The sequence below is a fragment of the Panthera uncia genome, assembly GCF_023721935.1.
Source record: "Panthera uncia isolate 11264 chromosome B2 unlocalized genomic scaffold, Puncia_PCG_1.0 HiC_scaffold_24, whole genome shotgun sequence".
NCBI lineage: Eukaryota > Metazoa > Chordata > Mammalia > Carnivora > Felidae > Panthera > Panthera uncia.
The window spans coordinates 4,120,026-4,142,921 of record NW_026057580.1 but is presented as its reverse complement, the minus strand read 5'-3'; the positions used below and the strand labels follow the sequence as shown (position 1 = coordinate 4,142,921).

General features: G+C 41.0%; 1 protein-coding gene across 3 annotated transcripts in view; it reads right to left on the bottom strand.

Annotated features, from left to right (window-relative positions):
- The window catches only part of BTBD9 (BTB domain containing 9), a 413,047-nt gene extending 390,466 nt beyond the window's left edge, over window positions 1-22,581 (bottom strand). For 2 of the 3 annotated variants that reach the window (XM_049652736.1, XM_049652739.1), the window contains exon 1: window positions 22,512-22,581. The gene's annotated coding sequence lies outside the window, so the exon portion shown is untranslated. Of the gene's footprint in view, window positions 1-22,264; window positions 22,327-22,511 lie in introns of those variants that run through there. The other variant, XM_049652737.1, reaches the window with a different exon arrangement.
- Between the last annotated feature and the right edge of the window lie 315 nt (window positions 22,582-22,896).

The window sequence follows — 22,896 nt, the reverse complement described above, 5'->3', positions numbered from 1 at the left end:
AAGAAAAGGATGAAAACACAAGATCTGACTTGTACTTTACTGAGAAGCAACGTGAGTAGAAATGAGCAAATTCTGATGCACAGAGAAATTTAGTAAATAACAGATTTTTAGGAGTTACCTGAAAATGAGTTACAACACAAAATCCTAGAGAACAGTAACTAGGTATTGCTCCCTGGTGTTCCACAAGGACAACATTCAATCAATAAATATTACATTGAAATGATCCAAGCATAGGCTGTAGGCTATAGACCCAAATGTACAACTGTGTCATTCTTGGGGATCAAGGATAAAAATATATGTGCTCATCTTAAAAACATCTCTCAGGGCGCCTGGGTGGCTCAGTCTGTTAAGCGGCTGACTTCAGCTCAGCTCATGATCTCACATTTCGTGAGTTCGAGCCTCACGTCGGGCTCTGTGCTGACAGCTCAGAGCCTGGAGCCTGCTTCAGATACTGTGTCTCCCTCTCTCTCTGCCCCTCCCCCAGTCATGCTGTCTCTCTCTGTCTCTCAAAAATAAAGATTTTTTTAAAAATTAAAAAACAAAAAAAACATCTCTTGGGGCTCCTGCGTGGCTCAGTCAGTTAAGCATCCGACTCTTGACTTCAGCTCAGGCGATGATCTCACAGTTCGTGGGATTAAGCCCTGCATTGGGCTATGCACGGAGCATGGAGCCTGCTTGAGATTCTCTCTACCTCTTTCTCTCTCTCCCTCTGCTCCTCCCCTACCCTCACGGGGGAGCATGCTCTCTCAAAATAAATTAACGGCTTTAAAAAAATCTCTCAACTACTTACAATCAAATGTTTTCATCAACAAGTTTTCCCTCCCCCTAATATTCAGCAGGTATTTGATTTCCTAATTTCCACTTTACTGTCTACGGTTACACTCCTGTATCATACTTTGCATACTGTTTCTCATATTTCTCAAATTCTTTCAAATATTTTTAAACTTACAAAACCACTTTATTATACAACACCTTTCTTGGTGTTCTCTAAGTCTCTAGTGATGCAAAGCTTTTTCAATAGTAAATGCCATACGTACTTTTATAGAATATAAACAAACATGAAAAACAGTATAAACCTGAGAGCCAACATTCCCTTAAAATCTTTAATATATCATTATCCTATTTTTCCATTCACAAAAACATAAAAATCCTGTCGATGTGCTTTTAGCCAATAGACAGGTTTGCATTTTCCGAACAAAGGAAGTCCATTCTTTCTATACTTCTACATTATTTAGCTTGTTAGGATGAGCCTGTGTTGCTTAATTATAAGGGGTAGGACCAAACCAGAAGCAAGTGTATGAAGGAAATGATTCAAATAGTTCTATAGATACTTGCTTCTCAGCCAATCTTCAACAGCTGGTGAAGGCTTACTAGGAACCTAGGTACAGTGGGAAGAAAGTAACAGGTGATGAACATTACCCATAAATAGGAACTAAAAAAGTTCATTATTCTTCTTTCTGTGCTTTAACAGATCATTGATCTGTGACTTAAAGATCATAAAGCAAATGATAACTATAATTTCCTCTCCAATCTTCCCCACAATGTATGAAAGACGACATTCCAAAAACAAGTTTTTAGAAACCTCAGGAGGCTTAAATCTTTTCCATAGAAACAATGTTGCAATATCTGATGGGCCAGTCACAAATGCTTGTTTAGTCCCAAAGCATCTTAAGGAATGGACCACTATGAAAATAAGCCGAAGAGTAACAATATGGGCAAATGCTGAGTCTCAATTTGGAAAGAAAAAAGATACCTTACTGGCTGGCTTCAGGGAAAAAAACAGAGGAAACTCTTCTCTACCTGTTCCTGCTCAGGGGTCAGACCCAGGAATTACTGCTCTGCTTTCTTCCCTTTCAGTTGCCTCATCTGCTGATTTCCAGCACACTTTTTTCTCTCTCTAGTTGACTAAAGCAATAGAAAGTGCTCGGAACTTTCATCCACCTCTGGAGCTGCATTAGCCAAAATGATAGCCACTCATCACATGTGGCTATTGAGCACCTGAAATGTGCGAGTCCAAACTGAGGTGTACTGTACATATAAAATATACACTGTATTTCAAAGACACAGTAAAACATCTCATTTACTTTTCTATGTTGAGTAGATGTTGAAATGATAATATGGGAGATATACTGGGCCTAATAAAGTATTTTTAGGATCGCCTGGGTGGTTCAGTGGTTAAGCATCTATCCGACTTCGCTTTAGGTCATGATCTCACAGTCGGTGAATTCAAGTCCCGCATTAGGCTCACTGCTGTCAGTGCAGAGCCTGCTTCAGATCCTCTGTTCCCTTCTCTCCCTGCCCCTCCCCACTCATATTTTCCCTCCCTCCCTCCCTCTCTCTCTCTCTGAAAAATAAACAAACATTATAAAGTTTTAATTTTTAAATTAATTTTCTTCAGATCCTCTGTTCCCTTCTCTCCCTGCCCCTCCCCCACTCATATTTTCCCTCCCCCCTCTCTCTGAAAAATAAACATTATAAATTTTTAATTTTTAAATTAATTTTACCTATTTTTATTCTTCAACATGGTTACTAGAAAATTTTGGATTACAAGCATGGCTTGCATTTGTAGCTCACCTTATATTTCTATTATAGTTTTCTGATAGAAATATAGAATTTCTATAAGATAGTTTATCTTAGGAAAGGCAGTAAAGAGTATCTCAAGTCACTCTGCCTGAGTTCAAATCTTGGCACCACCATATACTACTGTGTAAGCTTTGACACATTACTTAACCTCTTTCTAAGCCTCTGTTTTCTCTTCTGTAAACATGGCAATAAGAAAATGCTACCTTGGAGGCTGTTGGTAGAATTAAATGAGGTAAAGAAAAGCAAATACTATGGTAACCGGCACATAATAAATGCTCAGTAAATATCTACCACTACTATCATTACTACTACAACTACTACTATTATTACAATTCACTACCAGTGCGTGATGAAGAAAAGGACAAAGACACAAATGGGTAGAGAGATGGAGAGAAGTTACAAACACGGACTGTCCGGAGAGATTTCTCTGTTTAAATTTAAAGAGGCAGCCCAGAAAGGACCAAGTCCACTTTGCCACACAGGTAAAGAACTAAACCTAGGCTAGCATCAGCTCCCAAAGACACAGCCCATGTGGAGACCCGCATTACTCAACGGCAGGCAGTATCTAGGTATTTCCAGGACATTCTCTTTCCATCGAAAGATGTCAGAGAAAGTGTGGGAACAAGTAGTTAAAGGCACTGCCACTCTTGTAGCAGTGTGAGGACCCTTAGCCTTGACTCTGGGAGACACGGACTTGCTGACAAGGTATCAGCCAATCATTTCTCCTCTGGCTACTGGCTACTTTGTAAATGAGAAGAAAGGGCTACAAATTCTCTGAAGTCCCTGCCAGCTATGAATATTCTTCTCCCCTCTTTCCAAAAGGGCTGCAGAGCAAGAGTAGCTTCCTAAGAGTCCCATCACCACCACCGTAAAAACATCCAACTCCGGCATAGACGTTGCCTTCCCACTTGTCGAGCCTCTAGTGAAAGCCAGGGATGTAGACCTGATGGCTTTTCTGAGACGCCACTGTCTTCTCTCAGACAACCAGGACTTTTACTACCGGCAGTTTTTATATTCCCCTCGTCTGGCTAATTCTGTCTCTTCTTTCAAGGCTCAGAACAGGTTTCATGCCTTTCAGCAAGAGCCTTCGCTGATGTTGCCAATCTGGGTCAGGCACCCTTTTTACATGCTATTTCCCTCTATCACTGCCCCCATTACAACACACTAGGATTTTATTATACACCTGCCTTGTTGGTCAGTAAACTCACAGAGGGCAACAACCATGACATGGTGCCTAGAGGTACTCAACAAATACCGAGTGAACATAACATCTCCCTCCTCTTTATATTCCCAGAATCTAATACAGTGTCAGACATACTTAAGCCCTCAAAATTAGCAAAAAAGTTCATATAGATACTAACAGACCTCTTCTCCGAATTCCAGACTCCTATATACTGCCTACTTTACATCTTCACTTGGGTTACTTCAGAAGTACTTCAAAACTCACTTCATACTCTCTATGTCCTCTCTCCCATGAAAACACTGTCCCCATGCAGTGCTGCCAGTTCAATGAACCCAATTCGAGAAACCAGAACGACACCTCCCTTAAGCTCACTTTCCCTCCCTAATCCAGCAGGAAGTCTTTCGGTTTTACCTCCTAAATGAACTCTGAAATCGACTCGCTTCATGGCAAGTTCTATGCTACCATTCGAGTCCACGCCATGCTTGTCTCTCACTCGGACCATCACTTGGCTCCTAACTGATCTCCCTGCTTCCACTCCAAACCATCCTCCACACAGCAGCCAGACTGGAATCTGTCAAATTTTAAAACTGATTATGAACCGGTTCCTTCAACCCCTCCCTTTAGGACACCCACTCTCGCTTAAAACCCTTTAAGTGGCTTCCCAACGCTCTTAACATGAAAGAACAACAGAAAAAAAGAAAAAAAAAAAAACACAATTAACGAGGCCTTCAAGACTTGTGGAATCTGCCTCCTAACTACGCGGTTATTTCCCCTAATGTTCCCTCACTTGACAAGCTCCCTTACATCATGGAACCTTGGCATAAGTTGTTCCCCTTCTGGGACTACCTTTCGTCTTTCACCTTCCATCTCCCAGGTGCCATTTCCTCAAGGCAGCCTTCCTTGACTTCAGTCTAGTCTGGGTCCCTTGTCCTCTACACTCATACACCGCAATCATTTCCTTCACAGAATTCATCTCTTTGTGTTTATACAACAGCCCTCCCCCTGACAGGCCATTTCTCAACACAAACCTTATGAAAATGTGTATCAGACTGGTCGCCCTGTTGCTTACAACTCTTCAACGCCTTCCTATCTCATGTTAAATAAAAATCATACCCTTTAACACGGCTCTGCATGCACTGTGACCAAGCACCTCCCCAAACTTATTTCCTACACTCCTCCTCGTACATTCTAGTCCAGCCACTCTGGTCTTGCCTTCCTTAAACACAGACAAGCTGGTCTCTGAACTCAGGGCCCTTATAATTATGTCCGCACTACCAGAATATTTTGTCCTCAGAGACCACTACTGACTACTCACCATTCAGGTATCTGCTCCCTGATCACCTCACCTAAAGGAACATCCACCCTCCACCCCACTTCTAACCCTCTATTCTGTTTTATTTTCTTCACTGCATCACTAGAAGATAACCTCCCTGGGAGCAAAGACTACCCTGTTCATCTCAGTGCCTAGAAAAATACCTGTTGCACAGTAGACAATACCTCTACAAATGCTTAAAATAGCTAGCAGGTCCTGTTTCAAATAAGTGAGGTCCATTGACATAGATAAGAGACAGAGGTATGAAGATTTGATACCAGCGGCCATGCAGTAGGCGAAATTGTAAGACAGCCCCCGTGATTTCCACCCCTTGGTGTATGCATCCTGTATAATCAATCCCCCCTTGAGTTTGGGCAGCACCTGTGAATATGGAATAGTCATCCATGTGATTAGGCTACCTTATATATAAATGTGTGTGTGTGTGTGTGTGTGTGTGTGTGTGTGTGTGTGTAAGCAGACTGGAAGAATTCTCCTGCTGACTCTGAAGAAGTTGCCGGACTACAAGTAGGCCATGTGATTAGGGTCCAAGAGTGACCCCCCCCTCCCCCGCCAGCCCAGCTTACAGCCAGAAAGAAAATGAGGGCCTCAGTCACATGAGTGCAAGGAATTGAGTTCTGTCTATCACCAATGAGCTTGGGTAGAGGACTCCGAGCTTCAGATGAGATCATAGCTTCTGCAGACCCCTTGATTTCAGCCTGGGGACACCCCGAGCAAAAATACAGCTATACTGTGCCTGGACTTCTGACCTACAGAAATTGTGAGATAAAAATGGCTGCTGCTTTAAGCTGGAAGTTTGTAGTTCATTGTTATGTACCAATAGAAAACTAATATAATGGCCATCAACCCCATCAGACCCAAACTTATTTTTTATAACAAATATCTTGCTAACCACCCCCTGCCCCAACACACACTGTTCTGAAATACAATTCAGAGATTTAGAACCTACTCAGCAACTTAAAATAAGACACTGGCTAAAATGTAAGGGAAAAAACAAAAGAAAATAATTTATAATAAAATAATATGTATCTCAACCACATTAGAAAACAAAAATGCCCCTGTAAGTTTTCAAAATGCCCTCTGAGAGATTCCACATCCATTGAAAACATCTGCTTGCCAGGCACAGTGTATCTAGAACACATTGGCTTCAAATTGGGAGAATATTTAACTCTTAAAATGCCTAGTACTGGTTAATTTTGCTTCTTTTACATTACTGTTGTAGAGCATGTCTTTGAAAGTCACATTAGCATTATATTTTTCTCCTTTTTCCAAAATGGGCTTAAGAAGGTTTGAAAGCCTCACAATTCCCTTTTTTCCCTCCTCCTCCTCAATTATTAAATACTCACTGAGCACATGATACTGTTCCTTGAAATTAATTTTCACAATTAAATAGCCCTTTAAAGCCTCTAATTCATTTCCCAACTCTCATCTTTCAGATGTGAACAGAGAATCACCATCATCTAGTGGCTCATTATACACGCTATAAAATATTTCACCCCAGCTGTGAAGCTGGCCATAGTAAATATGTTTTGTTGCCTTAATCAAGATTTATGATAATATAATAATGCAATTTTAAAGGCCACATGCCAAAGTACTTCCTAAATTAATAAAAATACTTAGCACTTAACCTATAACACACTTTAAAATCATCACACAATCTTGCAGGTAGCGATTTGCCCATGTGCCCAGGGCTAGTAACAACTGATGGAGAGCCTGTCACCAAGCCTATTTACTTGATTTATTTTACAGTAGCTTTCTAAGGCCACATACATAATGGGTACTCACTTTGTGATGGGAAAATAAATTATTTAGTCCGAACAACCTGACAGTGTTACTATTAAGTTATTAATTCACTGAGAGGGGGGAAATTCCCTGAATAGCCTTTTTTTTTCATGCCCAAATAGCAACACTAATAAATATTCACAGATGCCTAGAACCCTAGAGCTGGAAAGGACTTAAGGATCAAAACCACAGCTTTTTATAGAGGAGGAAACTGAGAAACCTATCCAAGGTCACAGTCATCAGTGGCAGAAGCTGGGGTAAGATAAGGAGACATAGGACTACAGGATCTCAATTCCTCATTGAGAAAATGAGGATAACCCCACCCCCAAAATGGTGGCTATGAGGATGCAATAAAGTATAGAATAAGACATGCGAAGGACATAGTACAATGGTTGATACCTTTTCCTTCCCAGGGTTTCCTTTACTAATTTCTCCCGTCACTTTTTTTTTTTTTTTGGCCAAAATATCATTTAGGATGGTGCACTTTAGTGATGATTTTCTGACACATACACTACATTGACAACAAATTAGACCAAATTACAGTCCATTCAGGTACAGAAGGGCTACTGGGAGGCTACACAGGAAACAGCTGACCCTACCTCTCAGGATTTGAGTCTACACTCTCCGAAGGTTTCAAAAACATTCAACTTGTTGAACTGAGCCCAAACCAGCTTCCCTAAGGTTGAGAGCATGAAGAGTTTAGAGGTAGCTGTTCACCCTTACACCTCACACATATTTTCTAATCCTTTTTCCAGTTTTTACTCAAACTTTTCATAAGATTATCCACACCCCTGGCCTCCTCTTTCTAAACTCCAATTCACTCCTAAATCCACTGAAGTCTCACACGGCCCATCACCCGACTGAAACCGCTCTAACCAAGGTCATCAATGACTTCTTAATTGGAATACCCAAGATTCACTTTCCATTCTTATCTTTCTGGATCTCGAGGTAGCATGTGACACTCTTGAACATGCCCTTCTTGAAACTCTACTCCCTTAGCCTCTGTGACACTCTCCTCTCCTGGTTCTCATTTTACCTCTGAGTCTCTTCTTTCACTACTTCGTCTTTAAGACGCATACTCCCCAGGGCCACGCCTTCCTTGTGAGTTTATCATTCCTCCTGGTTTCAACTGCTGGTTGCCAACTTCCAAATCTCTATCTCTCAGCCAGACCTCTCTCTCTTCTGTATTTCAGATTTGTGTGCCTGCAATATGATTCCACCACATGTCCCCACTGGCACTTCAAATCAGCATACTCGATACCAAACTAATCTTCTCTTCATGCAGGCCCTCCTCCAGTGTCCTTTACCTTAAAAGGTAGTATCACCACACAAGTAACTCATGCTAAAAACCTGTATATTTCCCTTGACTTTTTCCTTTCCCTGACCCCACCCTGTGTAATCAATTAATTAGATCTTATTTTACCTCCTAAATATTATTCCTCTAATTCATCCTTCGTATGCCTATCCAATAACTTCTACTCTAGTTCAGGCTTCAACCATCTCTCACCTGCACTACTTCAACAGCTTCCAAACTATCTCCCCACCTCCCATTTTATCCCCCTTAGTTCCATATCCACTTGGCTTGCACAATAACCAACCAATAACCAACCAATCATATTTTCACTTGTGAATGTCCAAGAGGATTAAATAACTACAGAACACTTAATATAGTCCCTGGCATATAGTAAGTGCTTAACAGGTGGTTTATTAGTAACTTTATAATTAATGATCATATTATGGTCATTGGAATGGTATACAAGTTCACAGACAGGACATCCATAGGCCTCTCTGAACTGACCCTTGCCTACCACTCTAGCCTCCTCTCTGAGGATGCCCTGCCTCTCACTTTATGCTTCAAAAACACCACTGACCCTGACACACTTTGCCATCTCCCTGTCAAAAATACATATTCCCTTGACCCCCTGCACAGGTTAAAGCCTTATTCTTTAGGGGTAATAAGGTATCAGATTCACCAGGAAGCCTTCTCTGAACATCAGTGCTTATTAAGAATCTCCACAGAAGTACTGATAGACTAAGTATTCATGGCATATAAATTCTAAGCTAACAGTCTTGATATATTATTCTCACAGCACTTACCACTTTATATTACAATCATCTACCTTTAAATCTACCTCCCCCACTAGTTTACAAATCCTTTGTGGACAGGAAACAAATTATTCTCCTTTGTATTTGCAGCACTTGATATAACTTAGCAGGAGATCAACAGATGTTTGCATGGATGAAAGGGAAGCTGCCTGGGAATCTCATCTCCAATTCCATCTGAATTAGGCCAATTCTTACTACAAAGGAGTCACATCATACTGAAATTTAACTTATGTGAATTCAATTACTTATACAGAAAGAGGAGTCAGAAATAGCTGGAGCTACCCATCACTCCAGACTCAATGATTCCATTCAGTGTTCCTTGCTGTAGTCAAGCCTGAAACAAGATATGAATGATTTGGGAATTTTCTCAATCACTGATAACCAGGGGTGGCAAAAAAATTAATTGAAGGCCTAAGAGAAACACTGACAACAGAAAGGAAGAGAAGTGGTAGAACAGAGTTATCCTGCCTTAGGAAAATTAACTCTTTCTTTAAAAACTCTGGAGAGGGTGGGTGCCTGGGTGGCTCAGTCAGTTGAATGTCTGACTTCAGCTCCAGGTCATGATCTCCTGGTTAGTGAGTTCAAGACCCACATGGGGCTTGCTGCTGTCAGACTGTCAGCGCAGAGCCTGTTTCGGATCCTCTGTCCTTCCCCCCATCCTTCCCCCCCACCCCGCAACTTGCACTCTCTCAAAAATAGACATTAAAAAAAAAAAAAAAACTCTGAGTGTTTTTTTCACATCAAAAGAATTTAATACCATTGAAATAAATTGTACATAATTCCTCAGTAGTTAACAAAGTGTAACATTACGTTAATATTTGGGTAATTAAACCTTACTGGAGGGGTGACAGAACAGTAGAGCAAAGAAATCAATGCAAACAGTATAACTGCACACAAGATGACTACTGACAGAATAGGGAACTAGGTATCGGAGAGAACTTTATCAAACACCAGTTACATAACTGCCAAGACAGTTTCCTAGTGGTGCTGTAGAGGCAAGCCAGGAATTGCTAGTAAGGGTGAGGTGTTAATAAGCCAAATTAAGGACGTCAAACAAAACTTCTAATAAAATTAAACTCCATAATCCAAATTACCTTATTTGGGGACATTCCCTGTATTAAGAGAACCATGACATGGGATTCTGTAGGCATTAAAGGGTCTTCTAAAGAAAATTTTCACAGTACTTGATTTTTACATTTTGTCCTGACTTTGGAATATAACCACTAACCCACTTCCACCCCAACTATGTGACTCCACTATATTCTCCTGCTAATGCCACCATCTGTAAGAATAGACAAACCACTGTGCTGGCAACTGGAGCCACGGGATTCCACTGGAGTCCCCAAGACTTGACTAGTTCCACAATAAGCATAAAAACAAGTACACTGGCACCAAGCATCGAAAAGAGGGCGATGTTTAGTTCTGCCTCAGTAAGCCCAGACCAGGGGTGTGTGAAAAAAAGCAAATCCTGTGAGGAAAGCAAGTCCATGCTGTTCTTTCTGCCCTTAGGGGAACCTCATTTTAGCTACCTCCTAGATTATCCAGTATCCATGCTACACTTCATCTGACACCATTCCTCCTCCTCCTCCACTAGACTATAAACTCCTTGAGGGCAGGGACTAGGTCACAATGCTTGATGGAAGATCTACCAAAACAGTCTCATCCATTAATCTCTTTGTTGAAGCATCACAAAGTACTGCTTTATGATAGCACAGATTTTCTGTGCCCAAAACTGTCTAAAACTCGTATGAACTGCTTTCTGAAGAAATAAAGTGGCCATCGAGAGGGAACTTATTATAATGTATCTGTTAAAAGGTAGTATTTTTAAAAAATCATGACACATACAAATATAAACCATATCAAATGGTTTATATTTTAATTTAATGATTTTATTTAAATCATTAATTAATGAAGCATTCATTAAGATATTATAATCAGTTAAATGGAGAAGTCAAAGAACACACACACACAAGACACACGCACCCTATGTGGAATACTAACACTGCCTTACAAATAGATGCAAAACTAGTCTATATCCTCAGGACAACATTTGATTGCATTCCACTAGACAAAACCCACTTGGTCCCTATGGATAAGAATCATCTGCATTACTATCAGTTTTCTACAATTTACAGTTATAAAACAGCTCAAAGAAAATGAAAGGTACAGACAGCCTGGAAGAGTGCACTAGATAGGGCAGTCAGGGATATTTTATGCCCATTTCAGTCCTCCGCAGTTTTTTCCTGACAACAACCACACAATGGAACACTGTAAGGGCCGCTAAAAGAGAATGAGGCAGGCTTTTCATTTACTAATATGGAACAGCCCTCAAGATACAATGCAAAAAAAGCAAGGGCAGTAATGTGGTATGTGACATTTATGTTTAAGAACAAATACCAAATACGCCATATACACACGGAATATTTCTGCAAAGGTATACAGGCATCTTTACTACTTTTAATCACCTCTAATAGAATGGAAGAATCCATGAGTGAGAGCAGATCTTTGCCTATTTTATTCACTCCTCTGTCTCCAAACACTGTAACGGTGCCTGGTGCTTCAGTGGCACTCAGTAAAAATCTGCTGAACAAATTAATAGATCAGTGGTGATAGTGGCTGCTCCCAGAAGGAAGAACTGGAGGTCTGTTAGGTACAAATGAAAGGAAGACTTACTTTCCACTGTGTACCCCTTTGTATTTTTGAATTTTGTACCATGTCCATAAATTACCTCCTCAAAAAATGATTTTTTTTAAAAGTTCATTTATTTTTGAGAGACAGAGCACAAGTAGGGGAGGGCAGAGAGAGAGGGAGACACAGAATCCGAAACAGGCTCCAGGCTCTGAACTGTCAGCACAGAGCCCGCAAACCGCGAGATTGTGACCCAAGCCGAAGTCGGATGCCTAACTGACTGAACCACCCGGGTGCCCCAAAAATGATTTTTTTAAAAAAGGTAATGAGTTGATGTTGGCTGAGGTGTTGGTTACAAAGGGTGTTTCTTCATTAAGCTGCCTTCTCTGTTTCTAGGATTTCAGCTAGGTACTGAAAACTATGGTAGGAGTATTAGCTGGCTTGATGTAAGTGATAATATAAAGACTCAAAAATAAATAGAAACATTTAAGTAGGTTACCCACTTTAGAAAAGTTTGCTGTTACCTACTGATATTAAAGACCTGTATAATATATGACTCAGTAGTTCTACACTATTATACCCTAAGGTAAAATATGTTCATGAGCATGTATAAGAATATCCTAGCTAAAAAACAAAAGGCCCTAGAAACAACCCAAAAGTCCACCAAAAGGAGAAAGGATAAATTGTATAGTCCTGAAATGGAATACTATGCAGCAGTGAAAATCAAAAAATTAGCTGTATGCAACAAGATGAATAATCTCAAAAATGTAATATTAAACAAGCCAAACACAAAGAATACACATTTATGACTTCATTTATAAAAAGTTCAAAAATAGGCCAAGTAGCTTATAAGTATTTGAAGTGTATACTTAAGGGATAAAACTTAAAGTAAGAGGAAGTAATATTACAAAAGTCAGGACAGTGTTTACTTTTGGGAGAGATGCTGAGATTGGGAAGGGCCAGGAAAGGGCACCTGATGAGTGCCTAGGGACCAGCAGTGTTTTATTTTTTATTTTTTATGTATTTTTTAATTTTAAATGTCTATTTTTGAGAAAGCACAAGCCGGGGGGGGGGGGGTGCAGAGAGAGGGGAATAGAGGATCCGAAGCGGGCTCTGAGTTGACAGGCTGACAGCAGAGAGCCAGGTGTAGGGCTCAAACTCACAAACTGCGAGACCATGACCTGAGCTGAAGTCAGATGTTCAAACTGACTGTGCCACACAGGCACCCCCAACAGTGTTTTATTCTTAAGCTGAGGGACAAAAAATTGGATGTTACTTTAAACTAATTCATTAAGTGCAGTATTTGTGTTCCACATACTTTTCTGTTTGTGTGCTATGCTGGACAACAGAAACAGGAAGTTTTAAGATATAGACATTTTTTCTTTTTTTTTTTTAATATAATTTATTGTCAAATTGGCTTACATACAACACCCAGTGTTCATCCCAACAAGTGCCCTCCTCAATGCCCATCACCCACTTTCCCCTCTCCCCCAACCCCCATCAACCCTCAGTTTTTCTCTGCATTTAAGAGTCTCTTATGGTTTGCCTTCCTCCCTCTCTGTTTGTAAATATTTTTTCCCCTTCCACTCCCCCATGGTCTTCTGTTAAGTTCCTCAAGATCCACATAAGAGTGAAAACATATATCTGTCTTTCCCTGAGTAACTTATTTCACTTAGCATAATACCTTCCAGTTCCATCCACATTGCTGCAAATAGCAGGATTTCATTCTTTCTCATTGCCAAGTAGCATTCCATTGTATATATAAACCACATCTTCTTTATCCATTCATCACTTGATGGACATTTGGGCTCCTTCCATAATTTGGTTATTGTTAAAAGTGCTGCCATAAACATTGGGGTACATATGCCCCTATGCATCAGCACTCCTGTATCCTTTGGGTAAATTCCTAGCAGTGCTATTGCTGGGTCATAGGGTAGTTCTGTTTTTAATTTTTTGAGGAACCTCCACACTGTTTTCCAGAGCGGCTGCACCAGTTTGCATTCCCACCAACAGTGCAAGAGGGTTCCCGTTTCTCCACATCCTCGCCAGCATCTGTTATTTCCTGAGTTGTTCATTTTAGCCACTCTGACCAGTGTGAGGTGGTATCTCAGTGTGGCTTTGATTTGTATTTCCCTGATGATGATTGACCTTGAGCATAGTTTCACGTGTCTGTTGGCCATCTAGAAGTCTTCTTTGGAAAAGTATCTATTCATGTCTTCTGCCCATTTCTTCCCTGGATTATTCATTTTTCAGGTGTGGAGTTTGGTGAGTTCTTTATAGATTTTGGATACTAGCCCTTTATCCGATATGTCATTTGCAAATATCTTTTCCCATTCTGTTGGTTGCCTTTCAGTTTTGTTGATTGTTTCCTTTGCAGTGCAGAAGCTTTTTATCTTGATGAGGTCCCAATAGTCCATTTTTTGCTTTTAATTCCCTTGCCTTTGGAGATGTGTCTAGAAGAAATTGCTGCGGCTGAGGTCAAAGAGGTTGTTGCCTGCTTTCTCCTCTAGGGTTTTGATGGTTTCCTGTCTCACATTTAGGTCTTTCATCCATTTTGAGTTTATTTTTGTGTATGGTGTAAGAAAGTGGTCTAGTTTCATTCTTCTACATATTGCTGTCCAGTTCTCCCAGCACCATTTGCTAAAGAGATTGTCTTTTTTCCTTTGGAAATGTTTCTCTGCTTTGTCAAAGATTAGCTGGCCATACATTTTTGGGTCCAGTTCTGGGTTCTCTATTCTATTCCATTGGTCTATGTCTCTGTTTCTGTGCCAATACCATACTGTCTTGATGATGACAGCTTTGTAGTAGAGGCTAAAGTCTGGGATTGTGATACCTCCGCTTTGGTTTTCTTCTTCAGTATTACTTTGGCTATTCAGGGTCTTTTGTGGTTCCACACAAATTTTAGGATTGTTTGTTCTAGCTTTGAGAAGAATGCTGGTGCAATTTTGATTGGGATTGCACTGAATGTGTAGATTACTTTGGGTAGTATTGACATTGTAACAATATTTATTCTTCCAACCCATGAGCACGGAATGTTTTTCCATTTCTTTGTGTCTTCTTCAATTTCCTTCATAAGCTTTCTATAGTTTTCAGCATACAGATCTTTTACATCTTTGGTTAGGTTTATTCCTAGGTATTTTGTGGTTCTTGGTACAACTGTAAACAGGATCAGTTTCTTTATTTCTCTTTCTGTTGCTTCATTATTGGTGTATAAAAATGCAACCAATTTCTGTACATTGATTTTGTACCCTGCGACTTTGCTGAATTCATGTATCACTTCCAGGAGTCTTTTGGTGGAGTCTTTTGGGTTTTCCATGTAGAGTATCATGTTGTCTGCAAAAAGTGAAAGTGTGACTTCTTCTTTGCCAATTTTAAATGCCTTTTATTTCATTTTGTTGTCTGATTACTGATGCTAGGACTTCCAAAACTATGTTAAACAACAGTGGTAAGAGTGGACATCCCTGTCGTATTCCCGATCTCAGGGGGAAAGCTCTCAGTTTTTCCCCATTGAGGATGATATTAGCTGTGGGCTTTTCATATATGGCTTTTATGGTGTTTAAGTACGTTCCTTCCATCCTGACTTTCTTGAGAGTTTTTAAGAAAAGATGCTGCATTTTGTCAAATGCTTTTTATGCATATATTGACAGGATCATATGGTTCTCATCCTTTCTTTTATTAATGTGATGTATCACATTGATTGATTTGCAAATATTGAACCAACACTGCAGCCCAGGAATGAATCCCACTGGATCATGGTGAATAATTCTTTTTATATGTTGTTGAATTCGATTTGCTAGTATCTTGTTGAGAATTTTTGCATCCATATTCATCAGGGATATTGGCCTGTAGTTCTCTTTTTTTGTGGGGTCTCAGTCTGGTTTGGGAATCAAAATAATGCTGGCTTCATAGAATGAGTCTGGAAGTTTTCCTTCCATTTCTATTTTTTGGAGCAGCCTGAGAAGGATAGGTATTAACTCTGCTTTAAATGTCTGGTAGAATTCCTGAGGGAAGCCATCAAAAGATACAGACATTTTCTATGCGAGCTGGGGTCCCAGCAAGAAAGCGTCAGTGTGAGCTTAGGATCCTGGGCCAAAGAATACATACCCTACAGGGCAAATAAGCCAGCCAGAAGGGAAACAAATGAGTCTTCCTTCCCCCTTGTGGGAGGTACCTTACATCCTAGTCAGCTTGGTTCATGTGCTCCTGCTTCTCACAGATTGTTCACTTCTTTCTCCACTTTTGGCATCTACTAATTTCTTTAAAAGCTCCTACAATTTTACAAACACCCTGTCCATGGTTCCTAAACTTTAGTTGCAGCAGAACCACCTAGACAGAGCAATAAAACAGATCGCCAGGCACCATCCTCAGAGTTTCTGAATCAGAAGCCACAAATTTCCACTTGAAACAAGTTACCAGGAGACTTTAATGCTGTCCCTAGAACCACTGCTGTATAAAGACTCTAATGCAATAATCCAGGCAAGAAATTGAGGATTTCAACGAAGATAAAAGCAGTAAGAATGGAAAGGAGAAAATGGATATGAGGGATTATGAACAAGATAGAATATGAGGGTACAAGACAGAAAGTCAGGACACTCAGGTTTTCAGCTTATATTTTTTCATGGTCCCTTGCATACATAGGTTGAATGAATTTAACTTCAAGTTCTTGATGTCTGCTCATATCAATATATTCTTAAAATTATAAAATGCAGATATCAGATCTTCCTGACATGTGTGCACACTCATTTACACAGTATCATACCCCCTAACTAAAGCCAGTGTTAGATGCCCAGAGAATTATTTCCCAGCACTTTACGGTTTCTGGCACATAGTAAGTAAAATACTTAAATATTAACAGAAAAAATAAATGAGAGATAACAAGAACCAAAGAAGCATGGTGAGTAGCTAACTAGTCCATCATGAAACTACAACTTAACTCCTGAAATTTCTTTATAGTACTTATATCTTTGCACAACTAGTGTTTGATTTCCTTATACAGTGTAAATCTTTTAACTTCCTATCAGAGATTAGAACTAATATTTGCTCTATATGCTAAAGTCCTCAGACACATAAGATCCAAAGTATACCAGCAAACAAGGAAAAAGCCTTTATATTGAGGTTCCTCTCAATCCACATTTCTGTGATCTTATCTCCTCCTGTTCCCTTCCTTCACCCATCCTACTGCAAACTTCCAAGGTACAGGGAGTATACTATTTGCTTACCTTGTAAACCTGAAAAGTGCCTAATTCAAGACACAGACTATCCTCCTGACACTTGCTACTGACAATTATTTTGGACTCTCTGACATTAAAAATAAAAGGGGGGGGAGGGTAAAATATCTAATTCAAAGTCACAGCAGCTAGCTAATGCATCAGCTATTTGAAAGAAATTTTCTGTAGTTAGTGTGTGTATGTGTGTGTGTGCGTGTGTGTGTAACATTAGAAACAGTACCCTATGACTCAGCAGAGATATAAGAGAATGAATGAAATCTGCACATGAAGTACATGCAATCATGCACAAGGACAGTAGTAAGGGCCTTCAAGGTTCAAACAAGCATTGTTATGTGCCAAGTATTATGCCAAATTCTGGAGAAGACAGAAATAAGAACAAGATGAAGTCTACAGAACTGGAAAGCACACTGGTGGATCTACAGTCTGCAGGCTGCTACCTCCCTATCCTTCTCTACACTCTCTCCTGGTTCTCTGTCCACCAGTTTTTGTTAGTCTCTATGCCAGTTTCTCTCCTTTCATCCATCCTTTAAGTCAGTAGTCCTCAAAGTGAGGTCTTGGGAACACCAGCATCAGCATCTCCTGAGAACTTGTTCAAAATGCAAATTCTCAATCCCCACTCAGACCTACTGAATCAGAAACTGTGGGGGTGGGGTCCAGCAATCTGTGTTTTATCAAGGCCTCAGGAATTTCTTTTTTTTTGTTTTGTTTTGTTTATATCCAAATTAGTTAGCATATAGTGCAACGATTTCAGGAGTAAATACCTTAAATGTCCCTTGCCCATTTAGCCCACCCCCCTCCCACAAGCCTTCCAGTAACCCTCTGTTTGTTCTCCATATTTAAGAGTCTCTTACGTTTTGTCCCACACCCTGTTTTTATATTATTTTTGCTTCCCTTTCCTTATGTTCATCTGCTTTGTATCTTAAATTTATCATGAGTTAAGTCCTATATTTGTCTTTCTCTGACTAATTTCACTTAGCATAATACCCTCTAGTTCCATCCACATAGGTGCAAATGCAAGATTTCATTCTTTTTGATTGCTGAGTAATAATCTATATCTATATCTATATATATATATATACATATATATATATACACATATATGTATATATGTATATATGTATATATATACACACACCACATCTTCTTTATCCATTCATCCATGGATGGACATTTGGGTTCTTTCCATACTTTGGCTATTGTTGATAGCGCTGCTATAAATATAGGGGTGCCTGTATCCCTTCGAAACAGCACACCTGTATCCCTTGGATAAGTATCTAGTAGTTCAATTGCTGGGTCATAGGGTAATTCTATTTTTAACTTTTTGAGGAAGCTCCATACTGTTTTCCAGAGTGACTGCACCAGTTTGCATTCCCACCAGCACTGCAAAAGAGATCATTGGGCCTCAGGTATTTCTAATGCATGCTCAAGTTTGAGAACCAATCTAAATTTAATCTAAGTGTTGATGTCCACAAGTTCCATTCCTTGTTCTTTCCAGTTCTCATTCTCCACTCTTCTGGGTAGTTGTATCTTCTTCTACTACCTCTATAACTGTCACTATTACTACCACTATTAATAGCAACAGCTATCATTTATTAAGCATTTATAAGCTAGGCATTATGCTAATCATTGTGCACATTCTATTTATTTAATCTCCACAACTATTCTTTGAAGTATTATTAACCCCACTTTTCAGAAGAAATTAAGGCTTAGAGATGTTAAACAACTTGTCCAAGGTCACCTGACCCAATCAGTAAGTGAAATAGACAAGACTTCAGGTTTTCCTGATTCCAAAGTCCACAGTGTTAACTACTACACTACTCCTAGAATAGTACTATTCTCTTGGCCCTATAGACTGTTACAATTATTCCTAAACTGTCTCATCAACTCTGGAGTAGAATTTCCAATCACCCAGTGGACCTCTCCAAACTCTACACAGGGACCTGATAATTAACATGCCATCATTTCTTCCCTCCACTGCAATTCTGTTACTTCTCCTGTATTTTCTAATTTAATGTCATCATAATCACCAGTTACTAAAGCTAGACACATCTTTAACTTCTCACTCTCTCTCACCTCTAACTGGTCATAACATTTAGAGATTTTAACAACTCTCTATTAGAGAGATTTTAAAATATCTCTACAATCCATCCATTCCTGCTGTCCCTCTTCGGGCTCCCAGCATCTCTTACATATACCCTAACCGGTCTGCTAGCCTCTCCATGCCAATGCAGCTCTGCACGGGAACTGCCAGTTAACTTTCTTATGAGTCCACTTTCCAAGGCCCTCCATCACCAACACGGGGGTTGGAATGGGAGGAGGGAAAATATAGGCTTTTTAGAATGGAATGAAAACCCCTCAAAGTTTGGCTGCAACCATATCTTTCCTGTCTCATCAAGAAACAATTCAAGGTTTTCCAAAAACCCTATTGATATTAATCTCTAGCAACTGTGCTTATGCTCTCCCCTCTTCCTGGACTGTGTGTTTGCCCTTTTACATGTGGCAAAATTCTACTTAACCTGCAGGGCTAAGTTCTATCCTCTTCTTTTTAAAGCTTTCCCTGATTCTATCAATTTTTTTTCCTCCAAAGTGATCAATGCCCTCAGCATTTTACTTATTCCAAGGTGATTAACTCTTATCATAACATCCCAAGTTTAGGGGTTTGTCTCGTCTAATGAACATGTAGTAACTCACAGGGTTTGGGCTTACCGTGTCATGTTCTTTGTCTTCCCAGCACCCACCACAATATCTAGCCATAGCCAGCACCCGATAAATATTTGCTGAGTTGTTAAATAATGCAACATTTGGTGTTGCAACTTTACACATGGTAGGTTAGCAATTCAGCTTCAGGTTTAATGGGCCTGAAGAATTTCCACATAACAACAAAAGATATTATGAAGAACAAAGGTTCAATACTCAGCAGCAATATCTTTAATTTTCTCAAATCTTTTTGTCAATGCTTTTTAGCATCCTTCTTCAAACAGACTCCTTTCCCAGCAAACGTTACTTGTATATTTTACAGAATCAGAGGTTAAGTACAAACCTCACAGGGCACTCTAAAAGATAATCCCAAGCAAAACTGTGTCACTGAGAATAGCTGGATAATTGCTTTGGGTACATCATTTCAGATTTCCAGTGGAAAGGCCCAAGCACATTAGGTAGATTTTAGAAATGGGGACACGTGCTGCTGACAAAGTACATAAGATACACTCACATTAATGAGGCATTTATTCAAATTAGTAATTGATATCAGAAGTATACAACAACCCAATCCTGATTCAACCATAATATCCCTTAATTTTAAGTAAGGATAACATTTATTCTTGTCTAAGACTATTCTAACACAATTCCCATCCCACCTAGCAAGCAGCCCCTATCTTGTTATCAGTGAGTGCCTTAGTCTTAACACTTTTCCTTCCCAATCTGCTAAACCTTCTCTCTCCAATATCTCCCTATCAGAAACCTTAAACTACACTCACCAGACATGTAGGTCTCCTCAATATCTCCCTCATCAAGCACATTCACACAATTTTCTCAACATGATACCTTACCTCTTCTCTAATTCAAATTTTATAGCTCTTTCAAAGACCTGATCAAATCTCACCTCTTCCAAAGAGTTCATTAACTCAGCCCACCACAGGTCTTATCTTTTCTAAATTTCTACTGCACTTAAAGTATAGCATCTCACATAGCACCTGTTTACATACTGCCTCATTTGGTTTCATAATGATTTGACATATTTTTGCTCATACACTTGACATACACATAACAAACTATTTGCTTTTTTTTTTTTTCCAAGTAGGTTTCACACTCAGTGAGGAGCCCAATGCGGAGTTTGAACTCACCACCCTAGGATCAAGACCTAAGATGAAGAATCACACTTAGCCAATTGTGCCCAGAGTATTTACACTTTTTTAGAAATGTATTTATTTATTTTTATTTTAGAGAGAGAGCATGAGCAGGGGAGAAGGGTGGAAGAAGAGAGAGAGATTCTTAAGCAAGATCCATGCTCAGTGTGGAGCCCGATTCAGGGCTTGATCTCATGAAAGTGAGATCATGACCTAAGCAGAAATCAAGAGTCTGACGCTGCACTGACTGAACCACCCAGGCACCCCCAGTCTATTTGCTCTTTATCAAAAAAAAGCCAGGTTTTCTATGTCATTTGTACCCATATAACTCTTTTCCCTTTTCCCACATATAACATGATGGGGGGGGGGGGGAGAACGTATATTAACTCCTTGATGGACTAAGCTAGATTCATTGATAAACACTCATACACAGTGTAATATATGACAAATACCTTATTGTATGCCTACTCTGTGGTAAAACCTGTGTAGATGCTGAAGATAAAGCCATGAATAAAAGACACGACACCTGTCCTAAAAGCTACCTAGTCCAGTGAGCAAGAGACACTGAATTTCCAGTACTCTAGGTGCTACACAGCAAGATTACTGGTTCCAAGACGTAAGCACCTCAGGCAGCATACTTCACAGATCCTCAGTTATGAAACTGAACCACAAAATTTTAGAGCTGAATGAAAACTTACAAGTTATGTTTCTTCAATTTTCTTGCACAGATCCTGATTAAATTTCAGTATCATCTACCTCTGTTCTAAGCATTGCCTTAATGAAAAGTCAGAAAATACCGACTTTTTCCCTATCTTCAATACTCTTTTCTCCCAAGGATGGCAACTACAATCACCACACATTGACTCACGAGGGGAGCCAGCGCATTGAAAGCACTGGGCTGATGATTTGCTACACCTTCACACTCAGGCTTGTCTGTCCACCAACATTTTCCAGCCCACACGTTGAACAGAATCTGTATTTTGTGCCTAGGAAATAGGACGTCTGTACTTCTATTAAGGAAAATAAAAAACAGTGCCTCCATACTTTTTTTTGGCCCTAGTAATGACAGAAACACAACAGGTTCTGAGAAATAAAACAGCTGATTTGAGTCCAGAGGGAAGTGAGAATTTAGGATGGATATCTGCCCCCTGGCCTCAAAATCTGTAGCAACGTGATAAAATGCCTAGGGCAAAGTTGTATGCGTGCATTACGCACGTGCACACACATGTGAAGTTGGAAACTCCAGGCAACAGGTTAGCTGCCCCCTATCAGTACTGACAATCGCCTTCCCCAGGTCGTGGGTGTGTCTGACGCCGCACGCAGGCACTGATTCACAACTCTCTCCATAACAACCGGCTCCTCCTCGGAGCCCAGCCAGGGCAGGGGCGAGGAAGGCCCCAGCAGTGCCAAACTTTCCGAATCCCAGCCCTACTACGTCCCCGGTTCCACCTCCTCTCCATCCCGGGCAACCTCGTCTCAGGCAGGCTGCGAGGCTGTTCTGGGAACCCGGGCTTCTCCTGATTCCGACTCCTCTGTCGGGGAGCCTGGCAAAGCCACCTCGACGCCCCCAGACACCTACTTCCCACTACACCTTCCGGGAACAAGCAGTCTCCGTCCGCACCTCGCTGCCGCTTCCCGGAGCGCCAGCGCCTAGGAACTGACCCTCGCCAGCCCCCGTCCCCTCTCCTTCCCCGCCCCCGGAAAAAGCGGCAGAGGGGCGTGGAGCGGCGCGCGCGGGTACTGTGGGGGTGCGCGTCTCCGCGCCCCGGGCCCGCGCAGCAGGTGCGACCAGGCCCCACCTCCCCTGCGAGGTCCCGGCTACTCACCCCAACGATGTTTCTCTGCGACCTAGCCGCCCGCACGGACGCCTCTTCCGCCTGCTCCGCACCCCCCTTATAGCCACCGCCCCCTCGGCCGCTGCCGTCGCCGCCGTCCTCGCCGCCGCCGCCGCGGCGCGCGTCCGCCTTCACGCACACCGCCGTGGCCGCGCACGCGCCTCTGCGCGCTGGCGTCACTTAGCAACCGGTCGGCAGCCGGCGGGATCCGAGGGTTTAGGGCTCGGATGTGGCCTTTGGCGGGTTTTGCGCCGTTTCCCCACCCGCCCGACCCGTCGCCCTCCTGAGTTGGGGGCCCCAGGGTGTGGCTGCCCTGCCGGCACCTGGCTCCGGGTAAGCACGTCACCACACGTCACTGTGTGGTGTCACCGATCGC